The sequence below is a fragment of the Scyliorhinus torazame genome, chromosome 3, assembly GCF_047496885.1.
Source record: "Scyliorhinus torazame isolate Kashiwa2021f chromosome 3, sScyTor2.1, whole genome shotgun sequence".
Classification (NCBI taxonomy): Eukaryota; Metazoa; Chordata; class Chondrichthyes; order Carcharhiniformes; family Scyliorhinidae; genus Scyliorhinus; species Scyliorhinus torazame.
Genome location: NC_092709.1, coordinates 159357382 through 159375272, shown reverse-complemented (window position 1 = coordinate 159375272; position 17891 = coordinate 159357382).

Here is a 17891-nt window from a genome sequence, read left to right as displayed (position 1 = left end):
ATCGCTTATTATCACAAGTAGGCTTCAATGAGGTTACTGTGAAAAAACCCCAGTCGCCACATTCCGGCGCCTGTTCGGGGAGGCCGGTACGGGAATTGAACCCGCGCTGCTGGCATTGTTCTACATTACAAGCCAGCTGTTTAGCCCACTGTGCTAAACAGCTGGCTTGTAATGCAGAACATGACTGATACGTATAAAATTATGAGGGGCATAGATGGAGTAGACAGGAAGAAATGTTTCCCCTTAGTTGAAGGATCAATGGCCAGAGGGCATAGATTTAAGGTAAGGGTCAAGAGGTTTAGAGGGGGTGTGAGGAGCAATCTTTTCACCCAGAGGATGGTGGGAGTTTGGAATTCGCTGCCTGAAAGAGTGGTGGTGGCAGAGACGCCATAACATTTAAGAAGTAATTAGTTGTACACTTGCAATGCCAAGGCATACAAGACTATGGCCCAAGTGATGGAAAATGGGATTAGAATGGTTAGGTGGTTGTTTTTGACAGGCACAGAAGTGATGCGCCGAAGTGCCTTTTCTGTGCTGTGGATCTCTATGACTAAATATAAGGTGAGGCCTCTGAGAGGAGAACATAACGAGTCAGTAAAGTGCAAGTCTAAATTGATGAGAGTATTTAACAATTACTTTACATTCTTTCAAAAAGAGAGGAATAATAACAAATAATAATAATAATCTCTATTATGGTCACAAGTAGGCTTACATTAACACTGCAATGAAGTTACTGTGGAAATCCTCTGGTCGCCACACTACAGCACCTGTTTGTGTACACTGAAGAAGAATTCAGAATGTCCAATTCACCTAACACGACGTCATTCAGGACTTGTGGGAGGAAACCGGAGCACCCGGAGGATACCCACGATAGAGGTAAATTGTGAATTGTTTAAAAGTGACATTGGAGATGAACTTGGAATTTTCTGCCAGTTGGTTCCATAACAATGATGTAATGATAGCTTGAACATTTATTCCATTGTTGGAATTTGAGTGGATAATGACCTCAGTGAATTGTGCAATTGTTGACACTGCATTATAATTTCATGGATTCTTTGCACCACTCCAGTGATACCTTCGCCGGGCATGGTCTGCAGGATATTAAAAGCTGTACCTCACATGGATTAAGTCAGAAAAAAGTTAATGGGAAATTGGAAGAAAAACATCAGTGATACGAATGGTGAGTGGCAAGTGAGCTGTGCAGGTAAGTGACCGAGCTGCTGTCTGCTCCTGAGGAACTTCAACAGTTACTCAGCAAATAATTTTTTTGTGTATTCCGGTTTTATGACAAGAAACTACAAAAGTCAAGCTGTAATACTGAACAATTTTCAATCTTCGCTGGAATACTGCATGCAGTTTTGGGCTTCAAACAACAACAACCATATAAATATAATGGTGTCCTTGACATTGAAAAGCTTTCCAAGGCATTTCACTTGAGCCTTATTTGTATAATAGGACAGAAAAAAGAAGAGCTTGCATTTATGGTGCACGAGACAGATATTGTTTGATTCCACAGCAATTTTTTCCTGGAACAGGTCGCTAGCCTACCACCAGAGATTTATAGTCTGTGGAGCTCCACCTGACATCAAGCATGGCTGGCCAGACGTCTATCCCACTCTTAATGCCTACCATTGATGTGTTGGAAGGATTTTATAGGTTGATACTCAACCATTGTATCTATGCACTAAACAGTCAATTACACATAGCAAAATCCCAGAAATAAAAAATGCCATAAATAACAGGTTCATTGTTTTTTGGTGGTATTGACTGATGTCAACCAGAGCACAGGAAGAGCTCCATTTTTCTACTTCAAATCGCATCATAGGATAATTTACATCGACCTGAAATGGTTGACAAGGGCTTTAGTTTGATATCTTGTTGTTTTTGCCTCTTTGCATCATCCTTTGGGAGTGTGATTCGAAAAGCCTCCTAAACAATGACTTTACTTTCCCCCTACCACGTTCACCACTTTGCACTATGTCCACTGCTTTGTAATTCAAGGATTATCTCTCCCTATGTGTGGAACACCACATAAATTAAGTTATAAACGTTTTCTGTGTCCCCCAAGATAAGATTTACTCCATAAGAAGATCGCTCAGTCAGCAACATCACAATGGATCACGCTTAGCAGAGCATCAGTAAAACATTCATTTCATACCTTATATTTCAGAGATCTGGCCAGAGGCATTCATGGCTGGGGGCGACAGGATATCTGGCAAAGGGGGAAAAAAAGGTTGTTTGTTGTACTATAAGCTGGCCAAATGTTCAGTTGTGTAAAATACAGAATCCAGCATAAACCTGGGAAAAATGTAACACTCAATTATTACATTCTGTAATTCTAGGCCCATTAAAAAAGAAGAGATAAATACACCTGGGAGAGAAAGCAAGCTTTCAATAGCAGCAGTTGTTGGTTATTTTCAATTCCCTTGTATTCTGAGAACTTTCCAGAATTTACTAATTATAGGCTATATTTAGAGTCCTGAGGTTGGTTATAAATAATAGAATATTATTGACCAAAAGGGATTTCTTTGTGGCTCCCACAGACCGAATGTTTATTTTATGCATCCCTAAAGACTTGCCTTACTTTATAATAAATGTGGAGAACCTGTAAATGTAATATTGCATCGTATTATATAGTAGTTACAACACAGGAACAGGCCTATTGGCACAGTGTGTCCATGCAGGTGTAAATGCTCCATATTAACCTCCTCTCACCCTTCTTCCTTTAACCCCTCAACATCTCCTTCTGTTCATTTCTTCCTCAAATGTTTATCTAGCTTCCCCTTAAATGCACCTATATTTTAAACCTTGTAGTAGTGAGTTCCACATTCTAACCACTTTCTGGTTGTTAGGTTTTTTTTGAATGCTCAAATGAAATGAAATGAAATGAAAATCGCTTATTGTCACAAGTAGGCTTCAAATGAAGTTACTGTGAAAAGCCCCTAGTCGCCACATTCCGGCGCCTGTTCAGGTGGATTTATTCATGTGAGCTACTAATCACTGTTCCAACCTTTCCACCTCATCTTTACATTACCACGTTTTGCCCTCTCATTAGTTCTGAAGTAGGGTCATGTGGACTTTAAACGTTAACACTGTTTATCTCTCCCTACGGATGCTGCCAGACCTGCTGGGGTTTTTCCAGCTTTCTCTGTTTTTGTTTCAGATTCAGGTATTCACAGTATTTTACTATTTTGGATTTATTTTATATTTATGCCTTGACTTCGGGTCGCCCCATTACTGAAAACATCTAATAATAATAATCTTTATTATTGTTGCAAGTAGGCTGACATTAAAACTGCAATGAAGTTACTGTGAAAACATCTTCTCTACATCAAGCCTCTCAAAAGCTTTCATAATCTTAAAGACCTCGATCAAGTCCTCAACCTTTTTTTATCGATTGAAATGACCCTCAATCTGTACAGTCTTTCCAGATGGGTGTAGCCTCTACATTTTGGTATAATGCTGGGGAAATCCTTTTTTCAGTGTTCTTGGTGTCTCTGTAATCTCTTATAATATAGGGGCCAGAAATGTTTACAGTACTCCATTGTGGTCTGAACAGGTTTTCATGCAAGTTTAACCAAACTTCTCTGCTTTCCTGTTCTATACCCTCTAGAAATGAACCTCAGCGCTTGTTTTTTTTTAATGGCTTCATTATCCTGCATTGCTAATTTCAGTAATTTTTAAGGTTGTGAGACGGCTCATTTTGTTTACCAGATGGAACAATGCTTCAATAACACAAAGGGGGATCCTCTCTGGATCTACAGCCTCTCATTTCAAGTCCTATTCACCCCTTCTCATGGTGATCATGTTAACCTCTATCTCAGAGTGAAGGGACAGATGTTGGAAAGGCAAAACAGAGTCCATTGTGGCATGAAGGCAACATTTACAAGTATTTGGTACTTTTAGTGGATACAGCACAATGTGATGCAGTGTGAACTGTGGCAAAGAGTGAAAGGAGAGAAACACCCTGTACCAGCTATCCACTGCAGCTCCCAAGCTACCTAGATGTTGGATCTTTGCCTCTGAGAGCATTCAAAAGCAGCTGAGAGATTGAGTGTAGCAGCACCCACCTTTTCTCCAGTATAATCAAGTTCCTTGGCATAGGTTTAGCTTAAAGTGTGACTCCTACCGTCATGTCATTTGCTTCTCTACCCCATTCAGATATTTATTTTTCAGGGAGTATGTTAATTTCTTATTCTATGACCTCACAGACACCTACAATACCATTTGACGCGCTGGCCTCCTCCTGATGCTGTTGTAGGTTCATTCCCGCCATCCTGGGTGACCAAAAACCTTGGAAAACTGTTGAACAATCAAAAGCTCAGAATTCACCTTGGACAGGCACAAAGTACATGGAAAAGACTGTTATGGGCCAGGGTTTAGAAAAATCCAAAGTATATCATGGAGTTCACCTGACTACAACTGTTTATCGATTTTGGTAATGATGAGCACAAATGCCTATCTTTCAGGTGTTATTCAATAGAGGGCCGAAGCACTTTTGATCAAAAACAAGCTTTATTCTACAAATTTAGTTAACATTTTTATAAACACACGCAGTAAGCATTTTTATCAACTACAAACATAAATACCCCACTCAGCTACAGTACTCTATGTATCACCCTTAATAAATATCTCCCTTTAACTGTTCCAATTTAATAACAATATCCCATAAACCAGAAACTCCTTTTCAAAGGTGTGGCCCAGCATATTGTCTTTATTGTCTGTGGCACTCTTATTGTCTTTAAGACTTGGCATTAATACTCTGTTTCCCTTCTCAAACAGCAGGTTTGAATTCCTTCCGGAAAACAATTATCTCTTTTCAAGTTATCTAGCAGTCTGGAAACAGCTTTCAAAATGAATATATAGAGAGAGACTTCTTTACAACCTGTGCAGAAGAAAACCAGGTCAAACTCAAAGCAAAAATAAAGCTCAGAGCCACAGCCAGCTCCCAACTCAAAAACAAAAGTAAAAAGAACACAGAGCCACAGCCCAGCTCCCCACACACTATGACATCACTGAAGACATGTGATAAGACAAAAACATTTATTAAAGGGACACTCCCATGACAAGACAAACTGGACTCACCGATGGTTCCAACTGGCCCCAACACTGTTCAACTGGTACACAAAAGATCTTCCAAAAACTACCTCTCAAAAATCCATATATGCCAATAACATCTGCCTTGCAACTCAAGTCCCTGACTTCGACAACTTGGATGGACCCTAAACGAGGACTTGTCAAAACCTGAACTATACTGCAACATATGCAGTGGCATTCTCAGATCCCCCGCTGGGTCGGAGAATCCCCGGGGGGGCGGCGCAAATCCCGCCCCACGCTCCGATGCCGGCTGCCGTATTCTCCAGTGCTGGTTTTTGGGCAGGGGTGAGGTTCACGCCACGCCAGTCAGGGGCCGTTGGCAGCGCCGCCCCCGGCAATTCTCCAGGCACTGATGGGCCGAGCGGCCGTCTGCTTCTGGCCAGTACCACCGGCGTGGGGTAGACATGGTCCCACACAGCAGGCCCTGGCAGGTAAGTTGGCTGGGGCTGTCCTCGGTGGAAGGGCAGGGGGGGGGTGGCGCAGGGGGGTCCGGGGCTCCCACGGTGGCCTGGCCCGCGATCGGGGCCCGCCGATCTGCGGGCGAGCCTGTGCCATGGGGGCACTCCTTCCTTCCGCACCAGCCCCTGTAGGGCTCCGCCATGGCTGGCGCAGAGAAAACAACCCCCTGCGCATGCGCCAGAATACACCAGCCGGTCTGCGCATGCGTGAAACCACGCCGGCGGTTCCGCGCATGCGCGAGATCATGCCAGCCCTTCGCGCATGCGCTAACTCACGCAGTTCCTTTGCCGTTTCCGTGCCGGCGCATGCGCGTGGTTGTCATATCCACGCCGGCCCCCGGGCAACATGGCGGAGCCCTACAGGGGCCCAGCGAGGAGGAACATAGGCCCCACCCGGAAAGAGCGCGCTTGCCGATCGGTAGCGTCCGATCGCGGGCCTGGCCACCGTGGAGGTCCTCCCCGGAATCAGATACCCCTGCCCCCCCCACCAGGACGGCCCCTGCAGCCAGAATGCCAAGGTCCCGCCGGGTGGGACCACATGTAGACCACGTTGGCGGCACCCAGCGGAACTCGGCAGGCACTCGGCCCGTCGACCGCGGTGAATCGCCGCAGGGGCAACTTTCAATGGCCCCCGACTGCCGCCGTGGTGACCGCGCCAATTCTCCGGTCGCCGGAAAATCGGCAGCGCGGCGTCGGAGAATCGGCGTGGCGGGATTCTTGTGCCTCCCCTGGCGATTCTCCGACCCTGAGCGGACTCGGAGAATCACTGCCAAGGAATTGAATGAACATTATAGCCTCCCTCCATTATGCAATATTGGTGGAAGTTTGATCTTTCCAAATTAAATGGGGAAAACTATCCTATTCATCGTAACAGACATGCACCTGAAAACAGTCTCAAAGAACCTGGCATGAAGTATGAGTGGCTGGAGTGAGGGGGTTGCAGTGACACAGGTGCAGGACATACAGCAAGGCTCCCATTCCTCAAGTGTTTCTGTTCACCATTAAAAGAGAGAGGAGGTTTTGTGCTGGCAAACCGGTGTTGAGGAGAGGAACATGAACAAGCTGCAAGGAAAATGACTAGAGAAACACGCATCGAAAATATTTGGCCGGAAGAATGTGAAAAGAATTCCACTTTTTCCTGAGGCTTTGATAGTTAGATGCAGGAGGTACAGGAAAAGAGTGAGCATTAGTCCATTCCCCTGCCAATGCAGATCGTTAAGCTGTTCAGATGAAATAAAATGCAATTAAGAGATACTGCTAGATCCATTGGACCTTGGTGACAAAGTTTTGTTGCTTTAGTATTAGTACCATCAAAGTAAATGTGCCTATGTTTGCTCATTATTTTAATGCATGATTTATGTGGTACACATTTAAACCAAAGCACCCTCAAGGATTTACATTTAAATCATGCAGACAACTTTTCCTGCATTCCTTACTGTAGAAAAGGGGCAGGCCACAGACTTTGCAGCAAACAGATAGCTTTCACTGTGGAATCCGACTGCCAGCAGGACCAATGGACCAATTGGAAGTATCCCACATAAGGCAGAATCCGGAATGATATCAGGGTGACCATCTGGATGCTTGTACCAGCTTCTAATTCTCAATGTCTCGCATGTGCTTCAAGGAGAAGGCTGCTAACAATCACCAAGTGCAGGAACAGTCTAGTGAGGGACCTCCTAATGTTAGGCAGCTGTCCCCATCCAAGGAAAGGATTTTAGGCTTTAATTTAAGCGGGAGCATTTGCTTAAACTTTATATGTGGTTCATGGGGCTACATGTTAAGCAGCCTGCAGACAAAAACACTCCTGTCTTAGAGGTAGTGCTGTGAAAATCTAGCTTTAAAGTATGTCTATCCTTCTATCTACAAACAGAAAAAAAATCAAAAAAAGTGAAAAAAGATATTCCAATTTGGCCCTGCTATTTACATGGAGGCAGGGATAAAGCACAAGAGCCTGGTAGACCAGAGTAACGGGAAAACTGGATATCCCAGGCTGAATATAATGGCAGGATAGTGGTAGGTGAGGCAGTGGCATAGTGGTATTGTTGCTAAATTAGTAATCAGGAGACGTAGGATGATGCTCTGGGGAACTAGGTTCGAATCCCGCCAGGGCAGATGGCGGAATTAGAATTTAATAATCTAATCTGGAATTAAATGTCTAATGATGACCTGCAGCCATTGTTGTAAAAGCCCATCTGGTTCACTAATATCTTTTAGGGAAGGAAATCTGTCGTCATTACCTGTTCTGGCCTACATGTGACTCCAGACCCACAGCAATGTAGTTGACTCTTATATACCCTCAGGGATGGACAATAAATGCTGGCCCAGATAGCAACACCCACATCCCGGGAATGAATAAAGAAATCTCATTATTTCCTCTAGCTCATGGCATTGATGGAAAACCCCAACACATATGAGCAGCTGCATATAGCAGGAGCCATTTTGCTACATGGAAAGCCATCAATCATTGTGTAAACTTTCCCCTACCTCGAGCACACTGGAAAAGCCCTTCAGTAATCACAGATTTGTGCTAGTCTGCTGCATCATGTACAACCTCATCATCTTTAAGGTACAGCCCTCGACACCAGGTATATGGTGAGCAGCTGAGGAGGAGGAAGAGGAAGCGAGGAGGCGACCAACATATCCCTTCTCCAGCTGGGCGATCTGTGACCAGGTTAGCCAACCACAGTATCGGTGATCACAGCCCCAATTCACATTCAACAACAGTCCCACACCTTACCTTCCTCCTATTACTGCCCATTACAGTGTCCTCTTGGCCAGAATGTTGAAATAAAATCCACCACAAAACATGTACTCCTACCAAATTTACCAAACAAATGATTCAATATTCCATATTCAAAAATCAACTAATCACCCTTGTGCATTCCCTTAATGCCTGTCTTCCGTGTGATGTTGCCTGTATTGTATGATTTAGCCTGCACTGTTCCTGTGCTATGTTACCACAGTGGCTACATAAGACCATAAGACATAGCAGCAGAATTAGGCCACTCGGCCCATCGGGTCTGCTCCGCCATTCAATCATGGCTGATATTTTCTCATCCCCATTCTCCTGCCTTCTCCCCATAACCCCTGATCTTCTTATTAATCAAGAACCTATCTAACTCTGTCTTAAAGACACTCAATGATTTGGCCTCCACAACCGTCTGCGGTAAAGAGTTCCACAGATGTGGAACTACAGTATGGTTATCAGAACGCTTTCACTGCAGAAGATTGCTGGTGGCAGTCATGTTCTGTAAACTGGCCGAAGTGAATGATGAACTACAGAACATTTAGTTTAAATCATTTATTATAGAACAACTACCTGGTAAGATAACAAAGATAAATAACATAATAAACTACTAACCTGATTAGCTATTATGGAACTACTGCAAAATATGTCTATCCTCCAGCACGACCTTCTCTCAACTCCCAGACCACAGGGTCACGTGATGGGTTTACACTGTCACCTAGTGGTCAGAGGTCATGCATAACATTATGTGCAAACTTGCCTTATGCATATCATCATATCCCCTTTCCTTTGTACAAGTGAAATGATTTACTTGCATTAAATTACTTTTTACATTTTATCATGATATGCATAACTATATACATGTTCAGAATTTTTTTTTAACAGTCTTTCACAAGTTCAGTCTTTCTGGCTTGTGCCTTATTCTTGCAGACCTTCTCAGTGTCTGCTGCATTGGCGAAGGTTCTTCAGTTTCTTTAGTGTTTGTTGCTTGAGTTTGATTCTCTTTTTTGTATTGATGAATCATCTTCTTGTTGTGTTTGTTCCATGTGTTCTTCAGATGTTTTAGGACTGTTGTATGCTTCTTCTGGTGGTTGCATCACAATGGTTTGAGACTTTTCGTAGACTCATCGTCAAACCTCTTTGTGGATTTAGCTTGAAATCTCTCCCTTGACCCCTTTTTTGACAAAGTGGTTGCCTCTCTGATTTTGGATTAGCAACTTCTCCAACACCGTGTGCTTTTTGTTTACTTCCTGCACTGTGTGCAGACATTCACTGTCTTGCCCCTTGTGTGCAATTTGATATCCTGGAGGATGGCCGGCCAAAGACCGTATCTTCGGCTTTCTTTGTACACTTTTTATTTCCAAAGACTGCTTATTTCCATGGGATTCGTTCAGAACCACTGATCTTAAATATTTTGGAATTGCTATTTGCTTTTTTTGCAGCAAACATCCATCTGCAACATTCAACTCTGCTCTCACATTGTAGAAACCGGAGCAGGATTCTCTGGGCTATCCTTCGCGAAGATATCTTCTCACCTTTTGCAACATTGGGTCCTTCTTAGTTTCTTCTCTTAATTTGACATCATCAATGCAGGTCATCCATTGTGGAGTTTTCTTATTGCACTTCTTTATATATATCATGGAATTAATCCAGTCATTGAGGCTTCAATGCACTTAATTACACCCAAGGCAGTCATTCTCTCTAGCTCTGCCTTTAGTTTATCCCTTAATGGCGCCGGCACACGTCTTGGTGCATGAATCACAGGCTTCACATCTTCCTTTAATTGAATCCTGTACGTGTATGGTAACGTACCAAAACTTTGGAAAACTTCAGAGAAATCATTCAGTATGGAGTCTCCTGAGGAATGAGGGCCTGCTGTAGCATTGTCTGCACTGTAGACTTGTCGGACGAGCTGTAGCTCCTCACACACCTCTACTCTAATTAAAGACCCGCGGTCCGCCACCACCACCGAAAATTTTAACTGGGAAATTTTTTTTTTGACATCGACATCAAGCTCACATGCTCCTAACGCTGAGAATTCATCACCATTATAATCTCTTAATAATACCGTTCTGGTAACTATTTTTGATTGAATTCGCAGCTTTTTTACATCAGACAGTTTGATGAGGTTGGCCCTTGCACCAGTGTCGAACTTGACTTATCACTGTGCCATTTAGCTTAAATGCCACTTTCCATTTATCTTTATGATTATCTGCCTTCAATTCACTATTGCTGCAGATTGGTACAAATGCATTGCTGTCTGGTGTAACTTGAGTCTCCTTGTCTTCGCTGGAGATCATGACTACAAAGAATGTATCCTCGAGGCACACCTCATCAATAGCGCTGACACTCTTTGTTTGTTCAGGCTTTTTCCTTGCATAAGATTGGGTCGCAGAATGATTCCTGCCATTATAGGTGGCACATGTTTTTCCATAAGCAGGGCATTGCTGTGGCAAATGCCGTTTCCCACAAGACGAACACAAAATGGAGGATCAGATGGGCCACTCAAAATGGCCACCCTTATTGGAAGCATGTTTCTTATTCAGCTGCAACACCTCACTAATGGCATCTGGGGTAGCACGGTGGTGCAGTGTTTAGCATTGCTGCCTCATGGCGCTGAGGTCCCAGGTTCGATCACGGCTCTGGGTCACTGTCCGTGTGAAGTTTGCACATTCTCCCCGTGTTTGCGTGGGTTTCGCCCCCACACCCCAAAGATGTGCACGGTAGGTGAATTGGCCACGCTAAATTGCCCCTTAATTGGGAAAAAAAAATTGCCCCTTAATTGGGTACTCTAAATTAAAAAAAAACTAATGGCATCTGCCGCCTCTTCTGCCTTCACATCAAAATTACGGAGATTCAACTTGTTGAGCTGCTTTGCAGCAAGCTCACTAGCGTGAAATATTTGAATCATATTTTCAAGTTACAGGTCTGTTTCCACAGAAGCCGCTTGCACATTTTATCATTGGAGAGTCGGAAAACTACTTGATCTCGTATCATTGACGACTGGAGTGTGTTGAAGTTTCATGACTGCGCCTTCAATCACAAGTCAGTGAGGAAGATATCAAAAGCCTCTCGCACATTCTGGGTGCATGTACGGAATATATAGCGCTCAAAGGAACAATGCCGATTGAATTGTTTAAGCACTTCTTTGAAACTTTTGCTGTCAACCTCGTTTTCAAATACGAGAGTGCTGAAGATTTCAATTGCTTGGGGAAGTGCTACACTGAGCAGCAACAAGATATGCCTCTCATGGGGCTGTGCCTGTAGACCAAGGGCTGCAACATAGAGATTGAACTGTGGCTTAAACACCCTCCAATTCTCGCCTACATTACCGGTAATCTGAAGATATTGAGGTGCCTTGATACCTTTCATTCTGGGCTTTGACGTTTTACTGCGCGTTGAGCACCAGATGCCAGTATCTTTCAAGGTTGGCAGCAAAGATCCCTTTCCTTCCTTCTCCTTCAAAGTTGTCTTTAGTGGTTTGGATTTGTTCATGCAGAATCTTTTAGTTCTTGTTAAATCATCAATCCTTATACCATGTCATGTTCTGTAGACTGGCTGAAGTGAATGATGAACTACAGAACATTTAGTTTAAATAATTTATTGTTGAAAAACTGCGTGGTAAGATATCTAAGATAAATAAAATAATAAACTACTAACACTAATTAACTGTTCTGGAACAACTGAAAAATACGTCTATCCTCCAGCATGACCTACTCCCAACTCCCAAACCACAGGGTCATGTGATGGGTTTACACTGCCACCTAGTGGTCAGAGGTCATGCATAACAGAAGATAGTTCTGTGGCAAGAAGGCCTGGCTTCGGACTGCACCACGTTGGAGTGAATGGCAGCAGTCTGGGATAATTGGTGGACAGATAACAGCAAGGACACTGGTGGAGTGGCAATGATGAAAGGCTGAATGCTGTAATCTTGAGCAAGGAGAGCCAGGTTTTTCTCCACAGAGTTACTGGCATTCCTTGGGGTGATGCCTTAGCAATCCTAGCAACCTTTTCAGACCCCTTTGAACACTGGTACTCACAGTCATGATGGCAGCTGGCTGAACATGTGTGGCAGCAGGCTGCACATGGCACCAAACTAAACTTGCATTAATTCAGTCTGCGTTCTCATTTCAGGACTCAAATGTTAGATGGCCTCTGTTTGTGCAATGCATTTAGAAGAAGAGCCCGCTAAGCCTAGTGTGTGCACTCAATGGCAAGCCACAATATTGGGGGGGGGGGGGGGGCTCTACCATCCTGGCAAAGCCACATGAATGCTCCACCTGATTTTCTCTGGCCAGTGAGAACATAATGGATTCAACTCTCTTGGCATCAGAAAGCTTGGACTTCAAGCTCTACACAAAGATGTGTGCCAAGTTGATCCTGAATTCCTCCATTCTCCTTGACAGTGACAACAGTTATTTGGCCAGACCTGCAAATACACCAAGCATTCATTGTGCATTCCCATTAGCCTTTTTCCTTATGCAGACCCATCAATGTCCTTATCTGAGTCTTCTGCTGCATAACTCTATTCTCTGGGAAACTGGGACCAGAGCCTTTTCCCCACTCATGCCCTGTGAGTAATTATGTGCAGATTCCACCACTTTACTACTTTCTAAGTACATGCAATGTCAATATTTGAGCTGGTAGCTGCCAGTGTAAGATTGGGTGACAGTCTTTAATTACCATCAGTGTTTTCTTCCCCTTGCACTTACTTCACAAACCTGCACCACTGCCAGTCCAGGTTGCGCTTCTTGGATATTTGAAAGAAGAAACACACAAGGATAGGGTTATGGTGTGCGAAGTGTGAAAAAAGTGGTGCCTCTTACGTCGTCTGCAGCTTAGGAATCAGATGATATTGTGGAATGTGAGTGTAGGTGGGATCATACAACCCCTACAGTGCTGAAGAAGGCCATTTGGCCCATTGAGTCTGCACTGGCATCTCTGAAAGAGAACCCTACCACGGCCCACACCCCACCCTATCACCAGAATCCCACCCAATCTTTGAGCACTTTGGGCAATTTAGCATGGCCAATTCACCTAACCTGCACATCTTTGGACTGTGGGAAGAAACCTCAGCACCTGGAGGAAACCCACACACCCACGGGGAGAATGTGCAAACTCCACACAGACAGTCACCCACGGCCAGAATTGAACCTGGTCCTTGGCGCTGTGAGGCAGCAGTGCTAACCATTGTTCTACCATGCCGTAGAATGTGAGAAGGAGGGTTAGATACGAGCATATTGTCATTGGAAAACATTTCAGCCCTGCCACTGACCATGGCCTTAGTTGTGGTCACACCAATGATGGCAAACACAGCCACCTCCATCGGGGTGATGACATTAAACTGTCCCGTACCTGTTAGCTGCCTCCAATTACGCATCATCCCATCCTGAAAAGGAGAAGCAAGTGTGTCACTAAATGTGGTGTAATCTGTTGAGTGATGTGGCTTTCATGGTTGAATAGCAAGCAGCGTGCGCAAGGTGTGAGATGTGAGTGTGAGGTTTGCAGCAGCATTAAGAATGTATGGGTGACGAAAAGCTATAATTATAGAATCGGAGACATGCTTTCTGGAAATTGTTGGTAGATGAGTGATGGGGTGTGGTGTATAACAACGTGTGATGTTAATCATGCACTTTGAGACGTGACATTTGAAGATGCATTCACAGGCTTTGACCACTCATGTGAGGACATTGAACTTCCATTAGCACTGCATCTCTCAGCCATCAGGTTAACACTGCTGACCTTGATATGCATGAGTTTGACTGGGTCTACCACCTACAACAAAGCCTCCAGTTCTGCGCGAAGAACCTTGGAGCCCATTTTCTTCTATGTTCTGTCATTACTTTGTCTCTCCAAGGTGCAAGTCACTTCCATAATAAATTTGAGCTCTTGTTCAAGCCAAAATCCAATTCACCTTGAGGAGATGCAGGGCTACATTAATTAGCGTAACTTAGCCTCTTAAGAATTTGTACCCTGTATAATGCAATCATTATAACAAGTTAGCAGCATCAAGTTTGGGTGCTGCTCTGCATTGCAATAAATGGTGCGGGTTAAACACGCAATTCAATCCTCAGCTCCTTTCTCAGGCCTTATCCAATTTTTCCCTTAGAATGTTAACAATATCACCATAGACAGTGATCAGGGCAATTTTCTGTGTGAACATAAAATAAATCACAAAGTAAATACTTGAAAAAATATGCAATGGCAGAAAGACTACTTTTTTGATTAAAATCAATGAGATGATGAACTTAATGCTCATCCTTGATGTGTGATTGTTAGTGCAAAGATAAGCCCTATACGTACCAAGAGGCTCATCTTTAAAATGTTGTATAGTTTTCAGAATTCAACTGCAAAGTAAGTCTCTATTACTACAACACAGATGTGAAAACCTGTCCCTTAACCTTTATTCTGAATCAAATACATTGAGAAATACTGAGTTCGGTATTAATCAAGAGTACAGTAGCCATAGATTGACTGAATATTTGGCGGTAAGAATTAATGATCCATGCCATTGTTTTAAAAAGCAACTAACATCAGTAAAATAAAGTTATCTTCTCATTACCTCATTGTTTATGGTGCATTGTTGTGCATAAATTGACTGCCAAATTTCCAATACAAGAATGCCTACACATCAAAAATTCTTCATTAGTCTGTCCTTTTCCCCTTTCTCCATGATGCACTGCACAGCCTTCAGTTCAGTTATTCAGTGTGCTAACATGACATAGGCTAACGCTTGCATATGGGGCATGTAACTGGCAAGTTCAAAGGTCAATTGTGGACCATCTTGTCTGTTTGTTTCTGCCTCTGTCAGTACCCACTGAGTATTTCCTGTGCTCTTGATAGCACTTGATGAATATTAAGGGAAGCTTAAACAGACAATTTCAAATTGGTCAGCAGACAGAGTGATGATGATGACTTGCTTGATGTGAAGCAGAGGAGCACTTGAAAATCTCTTTGGCATACATCATGCCAGGAGGTCCACTCCACTGCTGAAATAGAGATTACACAGAGCACCATGGCGGACCCGTGTAAATAGGAATGGCGGTTTAATTAATTGCATTTTAAAATTAAAGTGCCTAGAAGTCCTTTAAAGCTAAGTACATGGCACCATATTGAAGTACCTCCTTGCTGATCAGGGTTCAATTTTATATGCTGAAGTCATAATAGAAAGTCAAACGCTTACCCTTTTTCCTGAGTGAATCCTTTATGAATTCAAATTTCATCTGCTTTTAGAATCATGAACTGAAATTTAATCTTGGATATTTTCAGGTTACAATCCTTGCAAATAACAAATTAATTGTACTTCTATTTAAAATACAAAATTAGGTAGAATAAGATCAAATTTTAAAAGTACTAATTAATTAAACACAGCAGGTGACTTTAATGACTCAGCAGAGGTTTTTCTCCTCCTCCTCTTCCCAATTTATCTCTCTGTTTCTGATGTTGATAACATTGCTATCCAGCCACATCCCCTCTTATCCCACCTGGTGGCTTTTCCAAGTGGTTGTACGGCTATACCTTATACATGATGACCTGGAGCGAGATCTAACGGTTTTAAAATTGTAGTCATTTTAATACACTTTGTATAAAATTTCACCAATCTGAAATACTAACTTTGCTGTAGAGGCCTTGTAGTGAAGTGGTAGTGCCCCTGTAATATCCCACGGGACTTACAGGGTGGGACTGATTGTATTCCCCGTGGTTCTCGCAGAGTACAAGCTCGCCTGCTGAGGGGCGTGGGAACTCCATTTAGTATTGCATAAAAGATCAGCCAGTAAGGCACCGAGCAGAGAGGGACCTGGTCAGGATCTACCAGGAAGTGTATATGCCATTATTGTAAATCAATCAAAAGTTCTTTATTTTACTCGGTTATGAATCCCCATGTCCTTATTAAAGCCCCAACCGCTCAACCAGAAAATCTGAGTTCAAGTCCAACGCCAGGACTTGTTGGCTACAGAAGGGGCATTCAACGCCGTTCAATGGGCTGGTAACCAGCTTGTAAATATTTGCAACACTTCCCCGGCTATTCCTTCAAAGGCCGAAACAAAAATCAATATGGGTATGAAGAATTGCCAAATAACAAACTAACTCTGCTTCTCTCTCCACAAATACTGCCTGTCCTGCTGGGCATTTCTAGCATTTTCTGTTTTTAGTTCAGATTTTCAGTATCTGCATGCTTGGGTAGAAATATGTTTGGGGGTGTGTCACAAACCAGACTGCAGTAAACTTACAAGATAATGAATGGCTTAGATAGGGTGGATGTAGGGAAGTTGTTTCCATTAGCAGGGGAGACTAGGACCCGGGGGCACAGCCTTAGAATAAAAGGGAGTCACTTTAGAACAGAGATGAGGAGAAATGTCTTCAGCCAGAGAGTGATGGCTCTGTGGAATTCATTGCCACAGAGGGCGGTGGAGGCCGGGACGTTGAGTGTCTTTAAGACAGAAGTTGATAAATGCTTGATTTCTCGAGGAATTAAGGGCTATGGAGAGAGAGCGGGTAAATGAAGTTGAAATCAGCCATGATTGAATGGTGGAGTGGACTCGATGGGCCGAATGGCCTTACTTCCGCTCCTATGTCTTATGGTCTTATGGTCTTAAACTACCAGACCAATTTAAACTTCACAGGAAAATCAGACCGAGGATTAAACAGACAGCCAACCCCTAGCATCCACTCTGAGCTAAAGCCCAAACTCAATTCATACCCCAAATGCACAAACCACCAGCGTGGCATCCAAGTCATATCCAACCAAATCTTTCTTGTATTTTGTAAACAATATACCTTTAAGAAGCTGCATCATGAGACTCACGTATGGAGTCTGCACGTTCTCCCCGTGTGTGCGTGGGTTTCCTCCGGGTGCTCCAGTTTCCTCCCACAGTCCAAAGATGTGCAGGTTAGGTGGATTGGCCATTCTAAATTGGCCTGAGTGTCCAAAAAGGTTAGGTTGGGTTACAGGAATAAAGGGGATAGGGTGGAGGCGTGGGGCACAAGTAGGGTGCTCTTTCCAAGGGCCGGTACAGACTCGATGGGCTGAATGGCCTCCTTCTGCACTGTAAATTCTATGATGACATCACTATGACAGGATCATGTGTAAGGCTGGAGGATAAAAGATAGACTCCATGTTAGATGTTCACTATTGCCTGTGATCCTTACTGTAGATGTTCACTACCGCCTGTGACTCTGTATCAGTAAGACATCATGGGCAGAGACCTGTGACAAGCACGTTTAGCTGGGTGTTTCCCGGCGCTCGCAACGCCGAAAAACACGCTATCTATCAGGACCCTATTTCGGTGGGGAGCTCCCCACCGAGACTACACATAGTCCCGTTTTCTGCAATGAGAAGTTAAAAAAATGGCGTCTTGATCTCTTGACCACCCCAATGCAACCCCCGAAACCCTGCAAAGCCCCAACTCACAAAAACACACCCACTTCACAAATGCCGAGCACCCCCAGGCTCGATCTTCAACACAGGAAAAATGGCAGCCTGAGACCTTGGCATTGCCAACCTAGCAGTGCCCTTGCCAATGCCACCTGGGCAGTTCCAGATGGGAACCCAGGTGGCACTGCCAGGGTGCTAGGTTGGCAGTGCCAAT